The sequence below is a fragment of the Pseudophryne corroboree genome, chromosome 3, assembly GCF_028390025.1.
Source record: "Pseudophryne corroboree isolate aPseCor3 chromosome 3, aPseCor3.hap2, whole genome shotgun sequence".
In the NCBI taxonomy this organism is placed as follows: Eukaryota; Metazoa; Chordata; class Amphibia; order Anura; family Myobatrachidae; genus Pseudophryne; species Pseudophryne corroboree.
In genome coordinates this window covers 115,806,056-115,822,771 of record NC_086446.1, presented here as the reverse complement: position 1 = coordinate 115,822,771, position 16,716 = coordinate 115,806,056, and the positions used below count along the sequence as shown (strand labels likewise).

Sequence of the window (16,716 nt, the reverse complement as noted above, 5' to 3'; positions counted from 1 at the left end):
TCCATTTTCAAACGTATTCATTTATGAACCTGTAGTTAGAAGTAGAAAAGTTCTAACAGAAACCACAAAGCTCATCTACAGCCACACCGCACTGGATACGCCCAATCTCATCTGATCTTGGAAGCTAAGCAGTGTTGGGCTTGGTTAGTACTTGGATGGGAGACCACCTGGGAATACAAGGTGCTGTAGATATTTTTATACTGCCAACACCGTTCTGTTGATGCATTCCATTTTCAAACGTATTCATTTATGAACCAGTAGTTAGAAGTAGAAAAGTTCTAACAGAAACCACAAAGCTCATCTACAGCCACACCACACTGGATACGACCAATCTCATCTGATCTTGGAAGCTAAGCAGTGTTGGGCCTGGTTAGTACTTGGATGGGAGACCACCTGGGAATACAAGGTGCTGTAGATATTTTTATACTGCCAACACCGTTCTGTTGATGCATTCCATTTTCAAACGTATTCATTTATGAACCTGTAGTTAGAAGTAGAAAAGTTCTAACAGAAACCACAAAGCTCATCTACAGCCACACCACACTGGATACGCCCAATCTCATCTGATCTTGGAAGCTAAGCAGTGTTGGGCCTGGTTAGTACTTGGATGGGAGACCACCTGGGAATACAAGGTGCTGTAGCTATTTTTATACTGCCAACACCGTTCTGTTGATGCATTCCATTTTCAAACGTATTCATTTATGAACCAGTAGTTAGAAGTAGAAAAGTTCAAACAGAAACCACAAAGCTCATCCACAGCCACCCCACACTGGATACGCCCAATCTCATCTGATCTTGGAAGCTAAGCAGTGTTTGGCCTGGTTAGTACTTGGATGGGAGACCACCTGGGAATACAAGGTGCTGTAGCTATTTTTATACTGCCAACACCGTTCTGTTGATGCATTCCATTTTAAAACGTATTCATTTATGAACCAGTAGTTAGAAGTAGAAAAGTTCTAACAGAAACCACTAAGCTCATCTACAGCCACACCACACTGGATACGCCCAATCTCATCTGATCTTGGAAGCTAAGCAGTGTTGGGCCTGGTTAGTACTTGGATGGGAGACAACCTGGGAATACAAGGTGCTGTAGATATTTTTATACTGCCAACACCGTTCTGTTGATGCATTCCATTTTAAAACGTATTCATTTATGAACCAGTAGTTAGAAGTAGAAAAGTTCTAACAGAAACCAGAAAGTTCATCTACAGCAACACCACACTGGATACGCCCAATCTCATCTGATCTTGGAAGCTAAGCAGTGTTGGGCCTGGTTAGTACTTGGATGGGAGACCACCTGGGAATACAAGGTGCTGTAGATATTTTTATACTGCCAACACCGTTCTGTTGATGCATTCCATTTTCAAACGTATTCATTTATGAACCAGTAGTTAGAAGTAGAAAAGTTCTAACAGAAACCACAAAGCTCATCTACAGCCACACCGCACTGGATACGCCCAATCTCATCTGATCTTGGAAGCTAAGCAGTGTTGGGCCTGGTTAGTACTTGGATGGGAGACCACCTGGGAATACAAGGTGCTGTAGATATTTTTATACTGCCAACACCGTTCTGTTGATGCATTCCATTTTCAAACGTATTCATTTATGAACCAGTAGTTAGAAGTAGAAAAGTTCTAACAGAAACCACAAAGCTCATCTACAGCCACACCGCACTGGATACGCCCAATCTCATCTGATCTTGGAAGCTAAGCAGTGTTGGGCCTGGTTAGTACTTGGATGGGAGACCACCTGGGAATACAAGGTGCTGTAGATATTTTTATACTGCCAACACCGTTCTGTTGATGCATTCCATTTTCAAACGTATTCATTTATGAACCAGTAGTTAGAAGTAGAAAAGTTCTAACAGAAACCAGAAAGTTCATCTACAGCAACACCACACTGGATACGCCCAATCTCATCTGATCTTGGAAGCTAAGCAGTGTTGGGCCTGGTTAGTACTTGGATGGGAGACCACCTGGGAATACAAGGTGCTGTAGATATTTTTATACTGCCAACACCGTTCTGTTGATGCATTCCATTTTCAAACGTATTCATTTATGAACCAGTAGTTAGAAGTAGAAAAGTTCTAACAGAAACCACAAAGCTCATCTACAGCCACACCGCACTGGATACGCCCAATCTCATCTGATCTTGGAAGCTAAGCAGTGTTGGGCCTGGTTAGTACTTGGATGGGAGACCACCTGGGAATACAAGGTGCTGTAGATATTTTTATACTGCCAACACCGTTCTGTTGATGCATTCCATTTTCAAACGTATTCATTTATGAACCAGTAGTTAGAAGTAGAAAAGTTCTAACAGAAACCACAAAGCTCATCTACAGCCACACCGCACTGGATACGCCCAATCTCATCTGATCTTGGAAGCTAAGCAGTGTTGGGCCTGGTTAGTACTTGGATGGGAGACCACCTGGGAATACAAGGTGCTGTAGATATTTTTATACTGCCAACACCGTTCTGTTGATGCATTCCATTTTCAAACGTATTCATTTATGAACCAGTAGTTAGAAGTAGAAAAGTTCTAACAGAAACCACAAAGCTCATCTACAGCCACACCGCACTGGATACGCCCAATCTCATCTGATCTTGGAAGCTAAGCAGTGTTGGGCCTGGTTAGTACTTGGATGGGAGACCACCTGGGAATACAAGGTGCTGTAGATATTTTTATACTGCCAACACCGTTCTGTTGATGCATTCCATTTTCAAACGTATTCATTTATGAACCAGTAGTTAGAAGTAGAAAAGTTCTAACAGAAACCACAAAGCTCATCTACAGCCACACCACACTGGATACGCCCAATCTCATCTGATCTTGGAAGCTAAGCAGTGTTGGGCTTGGTTAGTACTTGGATGGGAGACCACCTGGGAATACAAGGTGCTGTAGATATTTTTATACTGCCAACACCGTTCTGTTGATGCATTCCATTTTCAAACGTATTCATTTATGAACCAGTAGTTAGAAGTAGAAAAGTTCTAACAGAAACCACAAAGCTCATCTACAGCCACACCACACTGGATACGACCAATCTCATCTGATCTTGGAAGCTAAGCAGTGTTGGGCCTGGTTAGTACTTGGATGGGAGATCACCTGGGAATACAAGGTGCTGTAGATATTTTTATTCTACCAACACCGTTCTGTTGATGCATTCAATTTTCAAACGTATTCATTTATGAACCAGTAGTTAAAAGTAGAAAAGTTCTAACAGAAACCAGAAAGTTCATCTACAGCAACACCACACTGGATACGCCCAATCTCATCTGATCTTGGAAGCTAAGCAGTGTTGGGCCTGGTTAGTACTTGGATGGGAGATCACCTAGGAATACAAGGTGCTGTAGATATTTTTATACTGCCAACACCGTTCTGTTGATGCATTCAATTTTCAAATGTATTCATTTATGAACCAGTAGTTAGAAGTAGAAAAGTTCAAACAGAAACGACAAAGCTCATCTACAGCCACACCACACTGGATACGCCCAATCTCATCTGATCTTGGAAGCTAAGCAGTGTTGGGCCTGGTTAGTACTTGGATGGGAGACCACCTGGGAATACAAGGTGCTGTAGCTATTTTTATACTGCCAACACCGTTCTGTTGATGCATTCCATTTTAAAATGTATTCATTTATGAACCAGTAGTTAGAAGTAGAAAAGTTCTAACAGAAACCACAAAGCTCATCTACAGCCACACCACACTGGATACGCCCAATCTCATCTGATCTTGGAAGCTAAGCAGTGTTGGGCCTGGTTAGTACTTGGATGGGAGACCACCTGGGAATACAAGGTGCTGTAGATATTTTTATACTGCCAACACCGTTCTGTTGATGCATTCCATTTTCAAACGTATTCATTTATGAACCAGTAGTTAGAAGTAGAAAAGTTCTAACAGAAACCACCAAGCTCATCTACAGCCACACCACACTGGATACGCCCAATCTCATCTGATCTTGGAAGCTAAGCAGTGTTGGGCCTGGTTAGTACTTGGATGGGAGACCACCTGGGAATACAAGGTGCTGTAGATATTTTTATACTGCCAACACCGTTCTGTTGATGCATTCCATTTTCAAACGTATTCATTTATGAACCAGTAGTTAGAAGTAGAAAAGTTCTAACAGAAACCACAAAGCTCATCTACAGCCACACCACACTGGATATGCCCAATCTCATCTGATCTTGGAAGCTAAGCAATGTTGGGCCTGGTTAGTACTTGGATGGGAGACCACCTGGGAATACATGGTGCTGTAGATATTTTTATACTGCCAACACCGTTCTGTTGATGCATTCCATTTTAAAACGTATTCATTTATGAACCAGTAGTTAGAAGTAGAAAAGTTCTAACAGAAACCAGAAAGTTCATCTACAGCAACACCACACTGGATACGCCCAATCTCATCTGATCTTGGAAGCTAAGCAGTGTTGGGCCTGGTTAGTACTTGGATGGGAGACCACCTGGGAATACAAGGTGCTGTAGATATTTTTATACTGCCAACACCGTTCTGTTGATGCATTCCATTTTCAAACGTATTCATTTATGAACCAGTAGTTAGAAGTAGAAAAGTTCTAACAGAAACCACAAAGCTCATCTACAGCCATACCGCACTGGATACGCCCAATCTCATCTGATCTTGGAAGCTAAGCAGTGTTGGGCCTGGTTAGTACTTGGATGGGAGACCACCTGGGAATACAAGGTGCTGTAGATATTTTTATACTGCCAACACCGTTCTGTTGATGCATTCCATTTTCAAACGTATTCATTTATGAACCAGTAGTTAGAAGTAGAAAAGTTCTAACAGAAACCACAAAGCTCATCTACAGCCACACCACACTGGATTCGCCCAATCTCATCTGATCTTGGAAGCTAAGCAGTGTTGGGCCTGGTTAGCACTTGGATGGGAGACCACCTGGGAATACAAGGTGCTGTAGATATTTTTATACTACCAACACCGTTCTGTTGATGCATTCCATTTTCAAATGTATTCATTTATGAACCAGTAGTTAGAAGTAGAAAAGTTCAAACAGAAACCACAAAGCTCATCTACAGCCACACCACACTGGATACGCCCAATCTCATCTGATCTTGGAAGCTAAGCAGTGTTGGGCCTGGTTAGTACTTGGATGGGAGACCACCTGGGAATACAAGGTGCTGTAGCTATTTTTATACTGCCAACACCGTTCTGTTGATGCATTCCATTTTCAAACGTATTCATTTATGAACCAGTAGTTAGAAGTAGAAAAGTTCAAACAGAAACCACAAAGCTCATCTACAGCCACCCCACACTGGATACGCCCAATCTCATCTGATCTTGGAAGCTAAGCAGTGTTGGGCCTGGTTAGTACTTGGATGGGAGACCACCTGGGAATACAAGGTGCTGTAGCTATTTTTATACTGCCAACACCGTTCTGTTGATGCATTCCATTTTAAAACGTATTCATTTATGAACCAGTAGTTAGAAGTAGAAAAGTTCTAACAGAAACCACTAAGCTCATCTACAGCCACACCACACTGGATACGCCCAATCTCATCTGATCTTGGAAGCTAAGCAGTGTTGGGCCTGGTTAGTACTTGGATGGGAGACCACCTGGGAATACAAGGTGCTGTAGATATTTTTATACTGCCAATACCGTTCTGTTGATGCATTCCATTTTCAAACTTATTCATTTATGAACCAGTAGTTAGAAGTAGAAAAGTTCTAACAGAAACCACAAAGCTCATATACAGCCACACCACACTGGATACGCCCAATCTCATCTGATCTTGGAAGCTAAGCAGTGTTGGGCCTGGTTAGTACTTAGATGGGAGACCACCTGGGAATACAAGGTGCTGTAGATATTTTTATACTGCCAACACCGTTCTGTTGATGCATTCCATTTTCAAATGTATTCATTTATGAACCAGTAGTTAGAAGTAGAAAAGTTCCAACAGAAACCACAAAGCTCATCTACAGCCACACCACACTGGATACGCCCAATCTCATCTGATCTTGGAAGCTAAGCAGTGTTGGGCCTGGTTAGTACTTGGATGGGAGACCACCTGGGAATACATGGTGCTGTAGATATTTTTATACTGCCAACACCGTTCTGTTGATGCATTCCATTTTAAAACGTATTCATTTATGAACCAGTAGTTAGAAGTAGAAAAGTTCTAACAGAAACCAGAAAGTTCATCTACAGCAACACCACACTGGATACGCCCAATCTCATCTGATCTTGGAAGCTAAGCAGTGTTAGGCCTGGTTAGTACTTGGATGGGAGACCACCTGGGAATACAAGGTGCTGTAGATATTTTTATACTGCCAACACCGTTCTGTTGATGCATTCCATTTTCAAACGTATTCATTTATGAACCAGTAGTTAGAAGTAGAAAAGTTCTAACATAAACCACAAAGCTCATCTACAGCCACACCACACTGGATACGCCCAATCTCATCTGATCTTGGAAGCTAAGCAGTGTTGGGCTTGGTTAGTACTTGGATGGGAGACCACCTGGGAATACAAGGTGCTGTAGATATTTTTATACTGCCAACACCGTTCTGTTGATGCATTCCATTTTCAAACGTATTAATTTATGAACCAGTAGTTAGAAGTAGAAAAGTTCTAACAAAAACCACAAAGCTCATCTACAGCCACACCACACTGGATACGCCCAATCTCATCTGATCTTGGAAGCTAAGCAGTGTTGGGCCTGGTTAGTACTTGGATGGGAGATCACCTGGGAATACAAGGTGCTGTAGATATTTTTATTCTACCAACACCGTTCTGTTGATGCATTCCATTTTCAAACGTATTCATTTATGAACCAGTAGTTAGAAGTAGAAAAGTTCTAACAGAAACCACAAAGCTCATCTACAGCCACAGTACACTGGATACGCCCAATCTCATCTGATCTTGGAAGCTAAGCAGTGTTGGGCCTGGTTAGTACTTGGATGGGAGACCACCTGGGAATACAAGGTGCTGTAGATATTTTTATACTGCCAACACCGGTCTGTTGATGCATTCCATTTTCAAACGTTTTCATTTATGAACCAGTAGTTAGAAGTAGAAAAGTTCTAACAGAAACCGCAAAGCTCATCTACAGCCACACCACACTGGGTACGCCCAATCTCATCTGATCTTGGAAGCTAAGCAGTGTTGGGCCTGGTTAGTACTTGGATGGGAGACCACCTAGGAATACAAGGTGCTGTAGATATTTTTATACTGCCAACACCGTTCTGTTGATGCATTCAATTTTCAAATCTATTCATTTATGAACCAGTAGTTAGAAGTAGAAAAGTTCTAACAGAAACCAAAAAGTTCATCTACAGCAACACCACACTGGATACGCCCAATCTCATCTGATCTTGGAAGCTAAACAGTGTTGGGCCTGGTTAGTACTTGGATGGGAGACCACCTGGGAATACAAGGTGCTGTAGATATTTTTATACTGCCAACACCGTTCTGTTGATGCATTCCATTTTCAAACGTATTCATTTATGAACCAGTAGTTAGAAGTAGAAAAGTTCTAACAGAAACCACAAAGCTCATCTACAGCCACACCACACTGGATACGCCCAATCTCATCTGATCTTGGAAGCTAAGCAGTGTTGGGCCTGGTTAGTACTTGGATGGGAGACCACCTGGGAATACAAGGTTCTGTAGATATTTTTATACTGCCAACACCGTTCTGTTGATGCATTCCATTTTCAAACGTATTCATTTATGAACCAGTAGTTAGAAGTAGAAAAGTTCTAACAGAAACCACAAAGATCATCTACAGCCACACCACACTGGATACGCCCAATCTCATCTGATCTTGGAAGCTAAGCAGTGTTGGGCCTGGTTAGTACTTGGATGGGAGACCACCTGGGAATACAAGGTGCTGTAGATATTTTTATACTGCCAACACCGTTCTGTTGATGCATTCCATTTTCAAACGTATTCATTTATGAACCAGTAGTTAGAAGTAGAAAAGTTCTAACAGAAACCACAAAGCTCATCTACAGCCACACCGCACTGGATACGCCCAATCTCATCTGATCTTGGAAGCTAAGCAGTGTTGGGCCTGGTTAGTACTTGGATGGGAGACCACCTGGGAATACAAGGTGCTGTAGATATTTTTATACTGCCAACACCGTTCTGTTGATGCATTCCATTTTCAAACGTATTCATTTATGAACCAGTAGTTAGAAGTAGAAAAGTTCTAACAGAAACCTTAAAGCTCATCTACAGCCACACCACACTGGATACGCCCAATCTCATCTGATCTTGGAAGCTAAGCAGTGTTGGGCTTGGTTAGTACTTGGATGGGAGACCACCTGGGAATACAAGGTGCTGTAGATATTTTTATACTGCCAACACCGTTCTGTTGATGCATTCCATTTTCAAACGTATTCATTTATGAACCAGTAGTTAGAAGTAGAAAAGTTCTAACAGAAACCTTAAAGCTCATCTACAGCCACACCACACTGGATACGCCCAATCTCATCTGATCTTGGAAGCTAAGCAGTGTTGGGCCTGGTTAGTACTTGGATGGGAGACCACCTGGGAATACAAGGTGCTGTAGATATTTTTATACTGCCAACACCGTTCTGTTGATGCATTCCATTTTCAAACGTATTAATTTATGAACCAGTAGTTAGAAGTAGAAAAGTTCTAACAAAAACCACAAAGCTCATCTACAGCCACACCACACTGGATACGCCCAATCTCATCTGATCTTGGAAGCTAAGCAGTGTTGGGCCTGGTTAGTACTTGGATGGGAGATCACCTGGGAATACAAGGTGCTGTAGATATTTTTATTCTACCAACACCGTTCTGTTGATGCATTCCATTTTCAAACGTATTCATTTATGAACCAGTAGTTAGAAGTAGAAAAGTTCTAACAGAAACCACAAAGCTCATCTACAGCCACAGTACACTGGATACGCCCAATCTCATCTGATCTTGGAAGCTAAGCAGTGTTGGGCCTGGTTAGTACTTGGATGGGAGACCACCTGGGAATACAAGGTGCTGTAGATATTTTTATACTGCCAACACCGGTCTGTTGATGCATTCCATTTTCAAACGTTTTCATTTATGAACCAGTAGTTAGAAGTAGAAAAGTTCTAACAGAAACCACAAAGCTCATCTACAGCCACACCACACTGGGTACGCCCAATCTCATCTGATCTTGGAAGCTAAGCAGTGTTGGGCCTGGTTAGTACTTGGATGGGAGACCACCTAGGAATACAAGGTGCTGTAGATATTTTTATACTGCCAACACCGTTCTGTTGATGCATTCAATTTTCAAATCTATTCATTTATGAACCAGTAGTTAGAAGTAGAAAAGTTCTAACAGAAACCAGAAAGTTCATCTACAGCAACACCACACTGGATACGCCCAATCTCATCTGATCTTGGAAGCTAAACAGTGTTGGGCCTGGTTAGTACTTGGATGGGAGACCACCTGGGAATACAAGGTGCTGTAGATATTTTTATACTGCCAACACCGTTCTGTTGATGCATTCCATTTTCAAACGTATTCATTTATGAACCAGTAGTTAGAAGTAGAAAAGTTCTAACAGAAACCACAAAGCTCATCTACAGCCACACCACACTGGATACGCCCAATCTCATCTGATCTTGGAAGCTAAGCAGTGTTGGGCCTGGTTAGTACTTGGATGGGAGACCACCTGGGAATACAAGGTTCTGTAGATATTTTTATACTGCCAACACCGTTCTGTTGATGCATTCCATTTTCAAACGTATTCATTTATGAACCAGTAGTTAGAAGTAGAAAAGTTCTAACAGAAACCACAAAGCTCATCTACAGCCACACCACACTGGATACGCCCAATCTCATCTGATCTTGGAAGCTAAGCAGTGTTGGGCCTGGTTAGTACTTGGATGGGAGACCACCTGGGAATACAAGGTGCTGTAGATATTTTTATACTGCCAACACCGTTCTGTTGATGCATTCCATTTTCAAACGTATTAATTTATGAACCAGTAGTTAGAAGTAGAAAAGTTCTAACAAAAACCACAAAGCTCATCTACAGCCACACCACACTGGATATGCCCAATCTCATCTGATCTTGGAAGCTAAGCAGTGTTGGTCCTGGTCAGTACTTGGATGGGAGACCACCTGGGAATACAAGGTGCTGTAGATATTTTTATTCTACCAACACCGTTCTGTTGATGCATTCCATTTTCAAACGTATTCATTTATGAACCAGTAGTTAGAAGTAGAAAAGTTCTAACAGAAACCAGAAAGTTCATCTACAGCAACACCACACTGGATACGCCCAATCTCATCTGATCTTGGAAGCTAAGCAGTGTTGGGCCTGGTTAGTACTTGGATGGGAGACCACCCAGTGATACAAGGTGCTGTAGATATTTTTATACTGCCAACACCGTTCTGTTGATGCATTCCATTTTCAAACGTTTTCATTTATGAACCAGTAGTTAGAAGTAGAAAAGTTCTAACAGAAACCACAAAGCTCATCTACAGCCACAGTACACTGGATACGCCCAATCTCATCTGATTTTGGAAGCTAAGCAGTGTTGGGCCTGGTTAGTACTTGGATGGGAGACCACCTGGGAATACAAGGTGCTGTAGATTTTTTTATACTGCCAACACCGGTCTGTTGATGCATTCCATTTTCAAACGTTTTCATTTATGAACCAGTAGTTAGAAGTAGAAAAGTTCTAACAGAAACCACAAAGCTCATCTACAGCCACACCACACTGGGTACGCCCGATCTCATCTGATCTTGGAAGCTAAGCAGTGTTGGACCTGGTTAGTACTTGGATGGGAGACCACCTAGGAATACAAGGTGCTGTAGATATTTTTATACTGCCAACACCGTTCTGTTGATGCATTCAATTTTCAAATCTATTCGTTTATGAACCAGTAGTTAGAAGTAGAAAAGTTCTAACAGAAACCAAAAAATTCATCTACAGCAACACCACACTGGATACGCCCAATCTCATCTGATCTTGGAAGCTAAGCAGTGTTGGGCCTGGTTAGTACTTGGATGGGAGACCACCTAGGAATACAAGGTGCTGTAGATATTTTTATACTGCCAACACCGTTCTGTTGATGCATTCCATTTTCAAATGTATTCATTTATGAACCAGTAGTTAGAAGTAGAAAAGTTCTAACAGAAACCAGAAAGTTCATCTACAGCAACACTACACTGGATACGCCCAATCTCATCTGATCTTGGAAGCTAAGCAGTGTTTGGCCTGGTTAGTACTTGGATGGGAGACCACCTGGGAATACAAGGTGCTGTAGATATTTTTATACTGCCAACACCGTTCTGTTGATGCATTCCATTTTCAAACGTATTCATTTATGAACCAGTAGTTAGAAGTAGAAAAGTTCTAACAGAAACCACAAAGCTCATCTTCAGCCACACCGCACTGGATACGCCCAATCTCATCTGATCTTGGAAGCTAAGCAGTGTTGGGCCTGGTTAGTACTTGGATTGGAGACCACCTGGGAATACAAGGTGCTGTAGATATTTTTATACTGCCAACACCGTTCTGTTGATGCATTCCATTTTCAAACGTGTTCATTTATGAACCAGTAGTTAGAAGTAGAAAAGTTCTAACAGAAACCACAAAGCTCATCTACAGCCACACCACACTGGATACGCCCAATCTCATCTGATCTTGGAAGCTAAGCAGTTTTGGGCCCGGTTAGTACTTGGATGGGAGACCACCTGGGAATACAAGGTGCTGCAGATATTTTTATACTGCCAACACCGTTCTGTTGATGCATTCCATTTTCAAACGTTTTCATTTATGAACCAGTAGTTAGAAGTAGAAAAGTTCTAACAGAAACCACAAAGCTCATCTACAGCCACACCACACTGGATACGCCCAATCTCATCTGATCTTGGAAGCTAAGCAGTGTTGGGCATGGTTAGTACTTGGATGGGAGACCACCAGGTAATACAAGGTGCTGTAGATATTTTTATACTGCCAACACCGTTCTGTTGATGCATTCCATTTTCAAACGTATTCATTTATGAACCAGTAGTTAGAAGTAGAAAAGTTCTAACAGAAACGACAATGCTTATCTACAGCCACAGCACACTGGATACGCCCAATCTCATCTAATCTTGGAAGCTAAGCAGTGTTGGGCCTGGTTAGTACTTGGATGGGAGACCACCTGGGAATACAAGGTGCTGTAAATATTTTTATACTGCCAACACCGTTCTGTTGATGCATTCCATTTTCAAACGTTTTTATTTATGAACCAGTAGTTAGAAGTAGAAAAGTTCTAACAGAAACCACAAAGCTCATCTACAGCCACACCACACTGGATACGCCCAATCTCATCTGATCTTGGAAGCTAAGCAGTGTTGGGCCTGGTTAGTACTTGGATGGGAGATCACCTAGGAATACAAGGTGCTGTAAATATTTTTATACTGCCAACACCGTTCTGTTGATGCATTCCATTTTCAAACGTTTTCATTTATGAACCAGTAGTTAGAAGTAGAAAAGTTCTAACAGAAACCACAAAGCTCATCTACAGCCACACCACACTGGATACGCCCAATCTCATCTGATCTTGGAAGCTAAGCAGTGTTGGGCCTGGTTAGTACTTGGATGGGAGACCACTTGGGAATACAAGGTGCTGTAAATATTTTTATACTGCCAACACCGTTCTGTTGATGCATTCCATTTTCAAACGTTTTCATTTATGAACCAGTAGTTAGAAGTAGAAAAGTTCTAACAGAAACCACAAAGCTCATCTACAGCCACACCACACTGGATACGCCCAATCTCATCTGATCTTGGAAGCTAAGCAGTGTTGGGCCTGGTTAGTACTTGGATGGGAGATCACCTAGGAATACAAGGTGCTGTAGATATTTTTATACTGCCAACACCGTTCTGTTGATGCATTCAATTTTCAAATGTATTCATTTATGAACCAGTAGTTAGAAGTAGAAAAGTTCGAACAGAAACCAGAAAGTTCATCTACAGCAACACCACACTGGATATGCCCAATCTCATCTGATCTTGGAAGCTAAGCAGTGTTGGGCCTGGTTAGTACTTGGATGGGAGACCACCCGGTAATACAAGGTGCTGTAGATATTTTTATACTGCCAACACCGTTTTGTTGATGCATTCCATTTTCAAACGTATTCATTTATGAACCAGTAGTTAGAAGTAGAAAAGTTCTAACAGAAACAACAAAGCTCATCTACAGCCACAGCACACTGGATACGTCCAATCTCATCTGATCTTGGAAGCTAAGCAGGGTTGGGCCTGGTTAGTACTTGGAAGGGAGACCACCTGGGAATACAAGGTGCTGTAGATATTTTTATACTGCCAACACCGGTCTGTTGATGCATTCCATTTTCAAACGTTTTCATTTATGAACCAGTAGTTAGAAGTAGAAAAGTTCTAACAGAAACCACAAAGCTCATCTACAGCCACACCACACTGGATACGCCCAATCTCATCTGATCTTGGAAGCTAAGCAGTGTTGGGCCTGGTTAGTACTTGGATGGGAGACCACCTAGGAATACAAGGTGCTGTAGATATTTTTATACTGCCAACACCGTTCTGTTGATGCATTCAATTTTCAGATGTATTCATTTATGAACCAGTAGTTAGAAGTAGAAAAGTTCTAACATAAACCAGAAAGTTCATCTACAGCAACACCACACTGGATACGCCCAATCTAATCTGATCTTGGAAGCTAAGCAGTGTTGGGCCTGGTTAGTACTTGGATGGGAGACCACCTGGGAATACAAGGTGCTGTAGATATTTTTATACTGCCAACACCGTTCTGTTGATGCATTCCATTTTCAAACGTATTCATTTATGAACCAGTAGTTAGAAGTAGAAAAGTTCTAACAGAAACCACAAAGCTCATCTACAGCCACACCACACTGGATACGCCCAATCTCATCTGATCTTGGAAGCTAAGCAGTGTTGGGCCTGGTTAGTACTTGGATGGGAGACCACCTGGGAATACAAGGTGCTGTAGATATTTTTATACTGCCAACACCGTTCTGTTGATGCATTCCATTTTCAAACGTATTCATTTATGAACCAGTAGTTAGAAGTAGAAAAGTTCTAACAGAAACCACAAAGCTCATCTACAGCCACACCACACTGGATACGCCCAATCTCATCTGATCTTGGAAGATAAGCAGTGTTGGGCCTGGTTAGTACTTGGATGGGAGACCACCTGGGAATACAAGGTGCTGTAGATATTTTTATACTGCCAACACCGTTCTGTTGATGCATTCTATTTTCAAACGTATTCATTTATGAACCAGTAGTTAGAAGTAGAAAAGTTCTAACAGAAACAACAAAGCTCATCTATAGCCACACCACACTGGATACGCCCAATCTCATCTGATCTTGGAAGCTAAGCAGTGTTGGGCCTGGTTAGTACTTGGATGGGAGACCACCTGGGAATACAAGGTGCTGTAGATATTTTTATACTGCCAACACCGTTCTGTTGATGCATTCCATTTTCAAATGTATTAATTTATGAACCAGTAGTTAGAAGTAGAAAAGTTCTAACAGAAACCACAAAGCTCATCTACAGCCACACCACACTGGATACGCCCAATCTCATCTGATCTTGGAAGCTAAGCAGTGTTGTGCCTGGTTAGTACTTGGATGGGAGACCACCTAGGAATACAAGGTGCTGTAGATATTTTTATACTGCCAACACCGTTCTGTTGATGCATTCCATTTTCAAATGTATTCATTTATGAACCAGTAGTTAGAAGTAGAAAAGTTCTAACAGAAACCAGAAAGTTCATCTACAGCAACACCACACTGGATACGCCCAATCTCATCTGATCTTGGAAGCTAAGCAGTGTTGGGCCTGGTTAGTACTTGGATGGGAGACCACCTGGGAATACAAGGTGCTGCAGATATTTTTATACTGCCAACACCGTTCTGTTGATGCATTCCATTTTCAAACGTTTTCATTTATGAACCAGTAGTTAGAAGTAGAAAAGTTCTAACAGAAACCACAAAGCTCATCTACAGCCACACCACACTGGATACGCCCAATCTCATATGATCTTGGAAGCTAAGCAGTGTTGGGCATGGTTAGTACTTGGATGGGAGACCACCAGGTAATACAAGGTGCCGTAGATATTTTTATACTGCCAACACCGTTCTGTTGATGCATTCCATTTTCAAACGTATTCATTTATGAACCAGTAGTTAGAAGTAGAAAAGTTCTAACAGAAACGACAATGCTCATCTACAGCCACAGCACACTGGATACGCCCAATCTCATCTAATCTTGGAAGCTAAGCAGTGTTGGGCCTGGTTAGTACTTGGATGGGAGACCACCTGGGAATACAAGGTGCTGTAAATATTTTTATACTGCCAACACCGTTCTGTTGATGCATTCCATTTTCAAACGTTTTCATTTATGAACCAGTAGTTAGAAGTAGAAAAGTTCTAACAGAAACCACAAAGCTCATCTACAGCCACACCACACTGGATACGCCCAATCTCATCTGATCTTGGAAGCTAAGCAGTGTTGGGCCTGGTTAGTACTTGGATGGGAGATCACCTAGGAATACAAGGTGCTGTAAATATTTTTATACTGCCAACACCGTTCTGTTGATGCATTCCATTTTCAAACGTTTTCATTTATGAACCAGTAGTTAGAAGTAGAAAAGTTCTAACAGAAACCACAAAGCTCATCTACAGCCACACCACACTGGATACGCCCAATCTCATCTGATCTTGGAAGCTAAGCAGTGTTGGGCCTGGTTAGTACTTGGATGGGAGACCACTTGGGAATACAAGGTGCTGTAAATATTTTTATACTGCCAACACCGTTCTGTTGATGCATTCCATTTTCAAACGTTTTCATTTATGAACCAGTAGTTAGAAGTAGAAAAGTTCTAACAGAAACCACAAAGCTCATCTACAGCCACACCACACTGGATACGCCCAATCTCATCTGATCTTGGAAGCTAAGCAGTGTTGGGCCTGGTTAGTACTTGGATGGGAGATCACCTAGGAATACAAGGTGCTGTAGATATTTTTATACTGCCAACACCGTTCTGTTGATGCATTCAATTTTCAAATGTATTCATTTATGAACCAGTAGTTAGAAGTAGAAAAGTTCGAACAGAAACCAGAAAGTTCATCTACAGCAACACCACACTGGATATGCCCAATCTCATCTGATCTTGGAAGCTAAGCAGTGTTGGGCCTGGTTAGTACTTGGATGGGAGACCACCCGGTAATACAAGGTGCTGTAGATATTTTTATACTGCCAACACCGTTTTGTTGATGCATTCCATTTTCAAACGTATTCATTTATGAACCAGTAGTTAGAAGTAGAAAAGTTCTAACAGAAACCACAAAGCTCATCTACAGCCACACCACACTGGATACGCCCAATCTCATCTGATCTTGGAAGCTAAGCAGTGTTGGGCCTGGTTAGTACTTGGATGGGAGACCACCTAGGAATACAAGGTGCTGTAGATATTTTTATACTGCCAACACCGTTCTGTTGATGCATTCCATTTTCAAATGTATTCATTTATGAACCAGTAGTTAGAAGTAGAAAAGTTCTAACAGAAACCAGAAAGTTCATCTACAGCAACACCACACTGGATACGCCCAATCTCATCTGATCTTGGAAGCTAAGCAGTGTTGGGCCTGGTTAGTACTTGGATGGGAGACCACCTGGGAATACAAGGTGCTGTAGATATTTTTATACTGCCAACACCGTTCTGT

At 41.8% G+C, this 16,716-nt stretch overlaps 62 non-coding genes and 12 pseudogenes across 62 annotated transcripts; all 74 read left to right on the top strand.

Moving 5' to 3' along the window:
• The first annotated feature begins 73 nt into the window (after positions 1–73).
• On the top strand, positions 74–192 carry LOC135058851 (5S ribosomal RNA). The gene has a single exon (XR_010245274.1). It is a non-coding gene; the product is annotated as a 5S ribosomal RNA (ribosomal RNA).
• A 107-nt stretch (positions 193–299) lies between these two features.
• Positions 300–418, top strand: LOC135064074 (5S ribosomal RNA). Its single transcript, XR_010250391.1, has one exon. It is a non-coding gene; the product is annotated as a 5S ribosomal RNA (ribosomal RNA).
• Positions 419–525: 107 nt separating this feature from the next.
• LOC135060572 (5S ribosomal RNA) lies at positions 526–644 on the top strand. Its single transcript, XR_010246965.1, has one exon. It is a non-coding gene; the product is annotated as a 5S ribosomal RNA (ribosomal RNA).
• A 107-nt stretch (positions 645–751) lies between these two features.
• On the top strand, positions 752–870 carry LOC134893187 (5S ribosomal RNA; annotated as a pseudogene).
• A 107-nt stretch (positions 871–977) lies between these two features.
• On the top strand, positions 978–1,096 carry LOC135069511 (5S ribosomal RNA). Its single transcript, XR_010255691.1, has one exon. It is a non-coding gene; the product is annotated as a 5S ribosomal RNA (ribosomal RNA).
• A 107-nt stretch (positions 1,097–1,203) lies between these two features.
• On the top strand, positions 1,204–1,322 carry LOC135059992 (5S ribosomal RNA). Its single transcript, XR_010246386.1, has one exon. It is a non-coding gene; the product is annotated as a 5S ribosomal RNA (ribosomal RNA).
• A 107-nt stretch (positions 1,323–1,429) lies between these two features.
• Positions 1,430–1,548, top strand: LOC134900849 (5S ribosomal RNA). The gene has a single exon (XR_010174351.1). It is a non-coding gene; the product is annotated as a 5S ribosomal RNA (ribosomal RNA).
• A 107-nt stretch (positions 1,549–1,655) lies between these two features.
• On the top strand, positions 1,656–1,774 carry LOC134900848 (5S ribosomal RNA). The gene has a single exon (XR_010174350.1). It is a non-coding gene; the product is annotated as a 5S ribosomal RNA (ribosomal RNA).
• Positions 1,775–1,881: 107 nt separating this feature from the next.
• Positions 1,882–2,000, top strand: LOC135059990 (5S ribosomal RNA). Its single transcript, XR_010246385.1, has one exon. It is a non-coding gene; the product is annotated as a 5S ribosomal RNA (ribosomal RNA).
• A 107-nt stretch (positions 2,001–2,107) lies between these two features.
• On the top strand, positions 2,108–2,226 carry LOC134900847 (5S ribosomal RNA). The gene has a single exon (XR_010174349.1). It is a non-coding gene; the product is annotated as a 5S ribosomal RNA (ribosomal RNA).
• A 107-nt stretch (positions 2,227–2,333) lies between these two features.
• On the top strand, positions 2,334–2,452 carry LOC134900846 (5S ribosomal RNA). Its single transcript, XR_010174348.1, has one exon. It is a non-coding gene; the product is annotated as a 5S ribosomal RNA (ribosomal RNA).
• Positions 2,453–2,559: 107 nt separating this feature from the next.
• On the top strand, positions 2,560–2,678 carry LOC134900844 (5S ribosomal RNA). The gene has a single exon (XR_010174347.1). It is a non-coding gene; the product is annotated as a 5S ribosomal RNA (ribosomal RNA).
• Positions 2,679–2,785: 107 nt separating this feature from the next.
• LOC134902194 (5S ribosomal RNA) lies at positions 2,786–2,904 on the top strand. Its single transcript, XR_010175665.1, has one exon. It is a non-coding gene; the product is annotated as a 5S ribosomal RNA (ribosomal RNA).
• Positions 2,905–3,011: 107 nt separating this feature from the next.
• LOC135070624 (5S ribosomal RNA) lies at positions 3,012–3,130 on the top strand. Its single transcript, XR_010256781.1, has one exon. It is a non-coding gene; the product is annotated as a 5S ribosomal RNA (ribosomal RNA).
• A 107-nt stretch (positions 3,131–3,237) lies between these two features.
• Positions 3,238–3,356, top strand: LOC134884812 (5S ribosomal RNA). Its single transcript, XR_010168944.1, has one exon. It is a non-coding gene; the product is annotated as a 5S ribosomal RNA (ribosomal RNA).
• Positions 3,357–3,463: 107 nt separating this feature from the next.
• Positions 3,464–3,582, top strand: LOC135060571 (5S ribosomal RNA). Its single transcript, XR_010246964.1, has one exon. It is a non-coding gene; the product is annotated as a 5S ribosomal RNA (ribosomal RNA).
• Positions 3,583–3,689: 107 nt separating this feature from the next.
• On the top strand, positions 3,690–3,808 carry LOC134896786 (5S ribosomal RNA). Its single transcript, XR_010172046.1, has one exon. It is a non-coding gene; the product is annotated as a 5S ribosomal RNA (ribosomal RNA).
• Positions 3,809–3,915: 107 nt separating this feature from the next.
• LOC134896775 (5S ribosomal RNA) lies at positions 3,916–4,034 on the top strand. Its single transcript, XR_010172045.1, has one exon. It is a non-coding gene; the product is annotated as a 5S ribosomal RNA (ribosomal RNA).
• A 107-nt stretch (positions 4,035–4,141) lies between these two features.
• LOC135068043 (5S ribosomal RNA) lies at positions 4,142–4,260 on the top strand. The gene has a single exon (XR_010254252.1). It is a non-coding gene; the product is annotated as a 5S ribosomal RNA (ribosomal RNA).
• A 107-nt stretch (positions 4,261–4,367) lies between these two features.
• Positions 4,368–4,486, top strand: LOC135059989 (5S ribosomal RNA). The gene has a single exon (XR_010246384.1). It is a non-coding gene; the product is annotated as a 5S ribosomal RNA (ribosomal RNA).
• Positions 4,487–4,593: 107 nt separating this feature from the next.
• Positions 4,594–4,712, top strand: LOC134901745 (5S ribosomal RNA). The gene has a single exon (XR_010175227.1). It is a non-coding gene; the product is annotated as a 5S ribosomal RNA (ribosomal RNA).
• A 107-nt stretch (positions 4,713–4,819) lies between these two features.
• Positions 4,820–4,938, top strand: LOC134885138 (5S ribosomal RNA). Its single transcript, XR_010169261.1, has one exon. It is a non-coding gene; the product is annotated as a 5S ribosomal RNA (ribosomal RNA).
• Positions 4,939–5,045: 107 nt separating this feature from the next.
• Positions 5,046–5,164, top strand: LOC135060570 (5S ribosomal RNA). Its single transcript, XR_010246963.1, has one exon. It is a non-coding gene; the product is annotated as a 5S ribosomal RNA (ribosomal RNA).
• Positions 5,165–5,271: 107 nt separating this feature from the next.
• LOC135067979 (5S ribosomal RNA) lies at positions 5,272–5,390 on the top strand. The gene has a single exon (XR_010254189.1). It is a non-coding gene; the product is annotated as a 5S ribosomal RNA (ribosomal RNA).
• Positions 5,391–5,497: 107 nt separating this feature from the next.
• LOC134896764 (5S ribosomal RNA) lies at positions 5,498–5,616 on the top strand. The gene has a single exon (XR_010172044.1). It is a non-coding gene; the product is annotated as a 5S ribosomal RNA (ribosomal RNA).
• A 107-nt stretch (positions 5,617–5,723) lies between these two features.
• Positions 5,724–5,842, top strand: LOC135065116 (5S ribosomal RNA). The gene has a single exon (XR_010251405.1). It is a non-coding gene; the product is annotated as a 5S ribosomal RNA (ribosomal RNA).
• A 107-nt stretch (positions 5,843–5,949) lies between these two features.
• Positions 5,950–6,068, top strand: LOC134900699 (5S ribosomal RNA). The gene has a single exon (XR_010174207.1). It is a non-coding gene; the product is annotated as a 5S ribosomal RNA (ribosomal RNA).
• A 107-nt stretch (positions 6,069–6,175) lies between these two features.
• Positions 6,176–6,294, top strand: LOC135069604 (5S ribosomal RNA). Its single transcript, XR_010255783.1, has one exon. It is a non-coding gene; the product is annotated as a 5S ribosomal RNA (ribosomal RNA).
• A 107-nt stretch (positions 6,295–6,401) lies between these two features.
• Positions 6,402–6,520, top strand: LOC134902193 (5S ribosomal RNA). The gene has a single exon (XR_010175664.1). It is a non-coding gene; the product is annotated as a 5S ribosomal RNA (ribosomal RNA).
• A 107-nt stretch (positions 6,521–6,627) lies between these two features.
• LOC135061583 (5S ribosomal RNA) lies at positions 6,628–6,746 on the top strand. Its single transcript, XR_010247961.1, has one exon. It is a non-coding gene; the product is annotated as a 5S ribosomal RNA (ribosomal RNA).
• A 107-nt stretch (positions 6,747–6,853) lies between these two features.
• Positions 6,854–6,972, top strand: LOC134884982 (5S ribosomal RNA). The gene has a single exon (XR_010169111.1). It is a non-coding gene; the product is annotated as a 5S ribosomal RNA (ribosomal RNA).
• A 107-nt stretch (positions 6,973–7,079) lies between these two features.
• LOC135065640 (5S ribosomal RNA) lies at positions 7,080–7,198 on the top strand. The gene has a single exon (XR_010251915.1). It is a non-coding gene; the product is annotated as a 5S ribosomal RNA (ribosomal RNA).
• Positions 7,199–7,305: 107 nt separating this feature from the next.
• On the top strand, positions 7,306–7,424 carry LOC135063415 (5S ribosomal RNA). Its single transcript, XR_010249747.1, has one exon. It is a non-coding gene; the product is annotated as a 5S ribosomal RNA (ribosomal RNA).
• A 107-nt stretch (positions 7,425–7,531) lies between these two features.
• Positions 7,532–7,650, top strand: LOC135065782 (5S ribosomal RNA). Its single transcript, XR_010252052.1, has one exon. It is a non-coding gene; the product is annotated as a 5S ribosomal RNA (ribosomal RNA).
• A 107-nt stretch (positions 7,651–7,757) lies between these two features.
• LOC134896753 (5S ribosomal RNA) lies at positions 7,758–7,876 on the top strand. The gene has a single exon (XR_010172043.1). It is a non-coding gene; the product is annotated as a 5S ribosomal RNA (ribosomal RNA).
• Positions 7,877–7,983: 107 nt separating this feature from the next.
• Positions 7,984–8,102, top strand: LOC134900843 (5S ribosomal RNA). Its single transcript, XR_010174346.1, has one exon. It is a non-coding gene; the product is annotated as a 5S ribosomal RNA (ribosomal RNA).
• A 107-nt stretch (positions 8,103–8,209) lies between these two features.
• Positions 8,210–8,328, top strand: LOC134902191 (5S ribosomal RNA). The gene has a single exon (XR_010175662.1). It is a non-coding gene; the product is annotated as a 5S ribosomal RNA (ribosomal RNA).
• A 107-nt stretch (positions 8,329–8,435) lies between these two features.
• On the top strand, positions 8,436–8,554 carry LOC134896741 (5S ribosomal RNA). The gene has a single exon (XR_010172042.1). It is a non-coding gene; the product is annotated as a 5S ribosomal RNA (ribosomal RNA).
• A 107-nt stretch (positions 8,555–8,661) lies between these two features.
• On the top strand, positions 8,662–8,780 carry LOC135061582 (5S ribosomal RNA). The gene has a single exon (XR_010247960.1). It is a non-coding gene; the product is annotated as a 5S ribosomal RNA (ribosomal RNA).
• A 107-nt stretch (positions 8,781–8,887) lies between these two features.
• Positions 8,888–9,006, top strand: LOC134884981 (5S ribosomal RNA). The gene has a single exon (XR_010169110.1). It is a non-coding gene; the product is annotated as a 5S ribosomal RNA (ribosomal RNA).
• A 107-nt stretch (positions 9,007–9,113) lies between these two features.
• On the top strand, positions 9,114–9,232 carry LOC135065639 (5S ribosomal RNA). Its single transcript, XR_010251914.1, has one exon. It is a non-coding gene; the product is annotated as a 5S ribosomal RNA (ribosomal RNA).
• A 107-nt stretch (positions 9,233–9,339) lies between these two features.
• Positions 9,340–9,458, top strand: LOC135063413 (5S ribosomal RNA). Its single transcript, XR_010249746.1, has one exon. It is a non-coding gene; the product is annotated as a 5S ribosomal RNA (ribosomal RNA).
• A 107-nt stretch (positions 9,459–9,565) lies between these two features.
• Positions 9,566–9,684, top strand: LOC135065781 (5S ribosomal RNA). Its single transcript, XR_010252051.1, has one exon. It is a non-coding gene; the product is annotated as a 5S ribosomal RNA (ribosomal RNA).
• Positions 9,685–9,791: 107 nt separating this feature from the next.
• Positions 9,792–9,910, top strand: LOC134896728 (5S ribosomal RNA). The gene has a single exon (XR_010172041.1). It is a non-coding gene; the product is annotated as a 5S ribosomal RNA (ribosomal RNA).
• Positions 9,911–10,017: 107 nt separating this feature from the next.
• LOC134884689 (5S ribosomal RNA) lies at positions 10,018–10,136 on the top strand. Its single transcript, XR_010168826.1, has one exon. It is a non-coding gene; the product is annotated as a 5S ribosomal RNA (ribosomal RNA).
• Positions 10,137–10,243: 107 nt separating this feature from the next.
• LOC134894008 (5S ribosomal RNA) lies at positions 10,244–10,362 on the top strand (annotated as a pseudogene).
• Positions 10,363–10,469: 107 nt separating this feature from the next.
• On the top strand, positions 10,470–10,588 carry LOC134889220 (5S ribosomal RNA; annotated as a pseudogene).
• Positions 10,589–10,695: 107 nt separating this feature from the next.
• LOC134885433 (5S ribosomal RNA) lies at positions 10,696–10,814 on the top strand. Its single transcript, XR_010169547.1, has one exon. It is a non-coding gene; the product is annotated as a 5S ribosomal RNA (ribosomal RNA).
• Positions 10,815–10,921: 107 nt separating this feature from the next.
• Positions 10,922–11,040, top strand: LOC135065709 (5S ribosomal RNA). The gene has a single exon (XR_010251982.1). It is a non-coding gene; the product is annotated as a 5S ribosomal RNA (ribosomal RNA).
• Positions 11,041–11,147: 107 nt separating this feature from the next.
• LOC135070315 (5S ribosomal RNA) lies at positions 11,148–11,266 on the top strand. The gene has a single exon (XR_010256483.1). It is a non-coding gene; the product is annotated as a 5S ribosomal RNA (ribosomal RNA).
• A 107-nt stretch (positions 11,267–11,373) lies between these two features.
• LOC134887576 (5S ribosomal RNA) lies at positions 11,374–11,492 on the top strand (annotated as a pseudogene).
• Positions 11,493–11,599: 107 nt separating this feature from the next.
• On the top strand, positions 11,600–11,718 carry LOC134887179 (5S ribosomal RNA; annotated as a pseudogene).
• A 107-nt stretch (positions 11,719–11,825) lies between these two features.
• LOC134891050 (5S ribosomal RNA) lies at positions 11,826–11,944 on the top strand (annotated as a pseudogene).
• Positions 11,945–12,051: 107 nt separating this feature from the next.
• On the top strand, positions 12,052–12,170 carry LOC134892471 (5S ribosomal RNA; annotated as a pseudogene).
• A 107-nt stretch (positions 12,171–12,277) lies between these two features.
• Positions 12,278–12,396, top strand: LOC134886897 (5S ribosomal RNA). The gene has a single exon (XR_010170973.1). It is a non-coding gene; the product is annotated as a 5S ribosomal RNA (ribosomal RNA).
• A 107-nt stretch (positions 12,397–12,503) lies between these two features.
• Positions 12,504–12,622, top strand: LOC135064208 (5S ribosomal RNA). Its single transcript, XR_010250520.1, has one exon. It is a non-coding gene; the product is annotated as a 5S ribosomal RNA (ribosomal RNA).
• A 107-nt stretch (positions 12,623–12,729) lies between these two features.
• On the top strand, positions 12,730–12,848 carry LOC135067305 (5S ribosomal RNA). The gene has a single exon (XR_010253525.1). It is a non-coding gene; the product is annotated as a 5S ribosomal RNA (ribosomal RNA).
• A 107-nt stretch (positions 12,849–12,955) lies between these two features.
• On the top strand, positions 12,956–13,074 carry LOC134890075 (5S ribosomal RNA; annotated as a pseudogene).
• A 107-nt stretch (positions 13,075–13,181) lies between these two features.
• On the top strand, positions 13,182–13,300 carry LOC134893112 (5S ribosomal RNA; annotated as a pseudogene).
• A 107-nt stretch (positions 13,301–13,407) lies between these two features.
• On the top strand, positions 13,408–13,526 carry LOC135060446 (5S ribosomal RNA). Its single transcript, XR_010246840.1, has one exon. It is a non-coding gene; the product is annotated as a 5S ribosomal RNA (ribosomal RNA).
• A 107-nt stretch (positions 13,527–13,633) lies between these two features.
• Positions 13,634–13,752, top strand: LOC135070380 (5S ribosomal RNA). The gene has a single exon (XR_010256546.1). It is a non-coding gene; the product is annotated as a 5S ribosomal RNA (ribosomal RNA).
• A 107-nt stretch (positions 13,753–13,859) lies between these two features.
• LOC134896716 (5S ribosomal RNA) lies at positions 13,860–13,978 on the top strand. The gene has a single exon (XR_010172039.1). It is a non-coding gene; the product is annotated as a 5S ribosomal RNA (ribosomal RNA).
• A 107-nt stretch (positions 13,979–14,085) lies between these two features.
• LOC134901375 (5S ribosomal RNA) lies at positions 14,086–14,204 on the top strand. The gene has a single exon (XR_010174865.1). It is a non-coding gene; the product is annotated as a 5S ribosomal RNA (ribosomal RNA).
• Positions 14,205–14,311: 107 nt separating this feature from the next.
• Positions 14,312–14,430, top strand: LOC134901804 (5S ribosomal RNA). The gene has a single exon (XR_010175283.1). It is a non-coding gene; the product is annotated as a 5S ribosomal RNA (ribosomal RNA).
• Positions 14,431–14,537: 107 nt separating this feature from the next.
• On the top strand, positions 14,538–14,656 carry LOC134885245 (5S ribosomal RNA). Its single transcript, XR_010169363.1, has one exon. It is a non-coding gene; the product is annotated as a 5S ribosomal RNA (ribosomal RNA).
• A 107-nt stretch (positions 14,657–14,763) lies between these two features.
• On the top strand, positions 14,764–14,882 carry LOC135068659 (5S ribosomal RNA). Its single transcript, XR_010254854.1, has one exon. It is a non-coding gene; the product is annotated as a 5S ribosomal RNA (ribosomal RNA).
• A 107-nt stretch (positions 14,883–14,989) lies between these two features.
• Positions 14,990–15,108, top strand: LOC134894852 (5S ribosomal RNA; annotated as a pseudogene).
• A 107-nt stretch (positions 15,109–15,215) lies between these two features.
• LOC134892470 (5S ribosomal RNA) lies at positions 15,216–15,334 on the top strand (annotated as a pseudogene).
• Positions 15,335–15,441: 107 nt separating this feature from the next.
• Positions 15,442–15,560, top strand: LOC134886896 (5S ribosomal RNA). Its single transcript, XR_010170972.1, has one exon. It is a non-coding gene; the product is annotated as a 5S ribosomal RNA (ribosomal RNA).
• A 107-nt stretch (positions 15,561–15,667) lies between these two features.
• On the top strand, positions 15,668–15,786 carry LOC135064207 (5S ribosomal RNA). The gene has a single exon (XR_010250519.1). It is a non-coding gene; the product is annotated as a 5S ribosomal RNA (ribosomal RNA).
• A 107-nt stretch (positions 15,787–15,893) lies between these two features.
• On the top strand, positions 15,894–16,012 carry LOC135067304 (5S ribosomal RNA). Its single transcript, XR_010253524.1, has one exon. It is a non-coding gene; the product is annotated as a 5S ribosomal RNA (ribosomal RNA).
• A 107-nt stretch (positions 16,013–16,119) lies between these two features.
• On the top strand, positions 16,120–16,238 carry LOC134890074 (5S ribosomal RNA; annotated as a pseudogene).
• A 107-nt stretch (positions 16,239–16,345) lies between these two features.
• LOC135060445 (5S ribosomal RNA) lies at positions 16,346–16,464 on the top strand. Its single transcript, XR_010246839.1, has one exon. It is a non-coding gene; the product is annotated as a 5S ribosomal RNA (ribosomal RNA).
• A 107-nt stretch (positions 16,465–16,571) lies between these two features.
• LOC135059988 (5S ribosomal RNA) lies at positions 16,572–16,690 on the top strand. Its single transcript, XR_010246383.1, has one exon. It is a non-coding gene; the product is annotated as a 5S ribosomal RNA (ribosomal RNA).
• Positions 16,691–16,716: the final 26 nt, after the last annotated feature.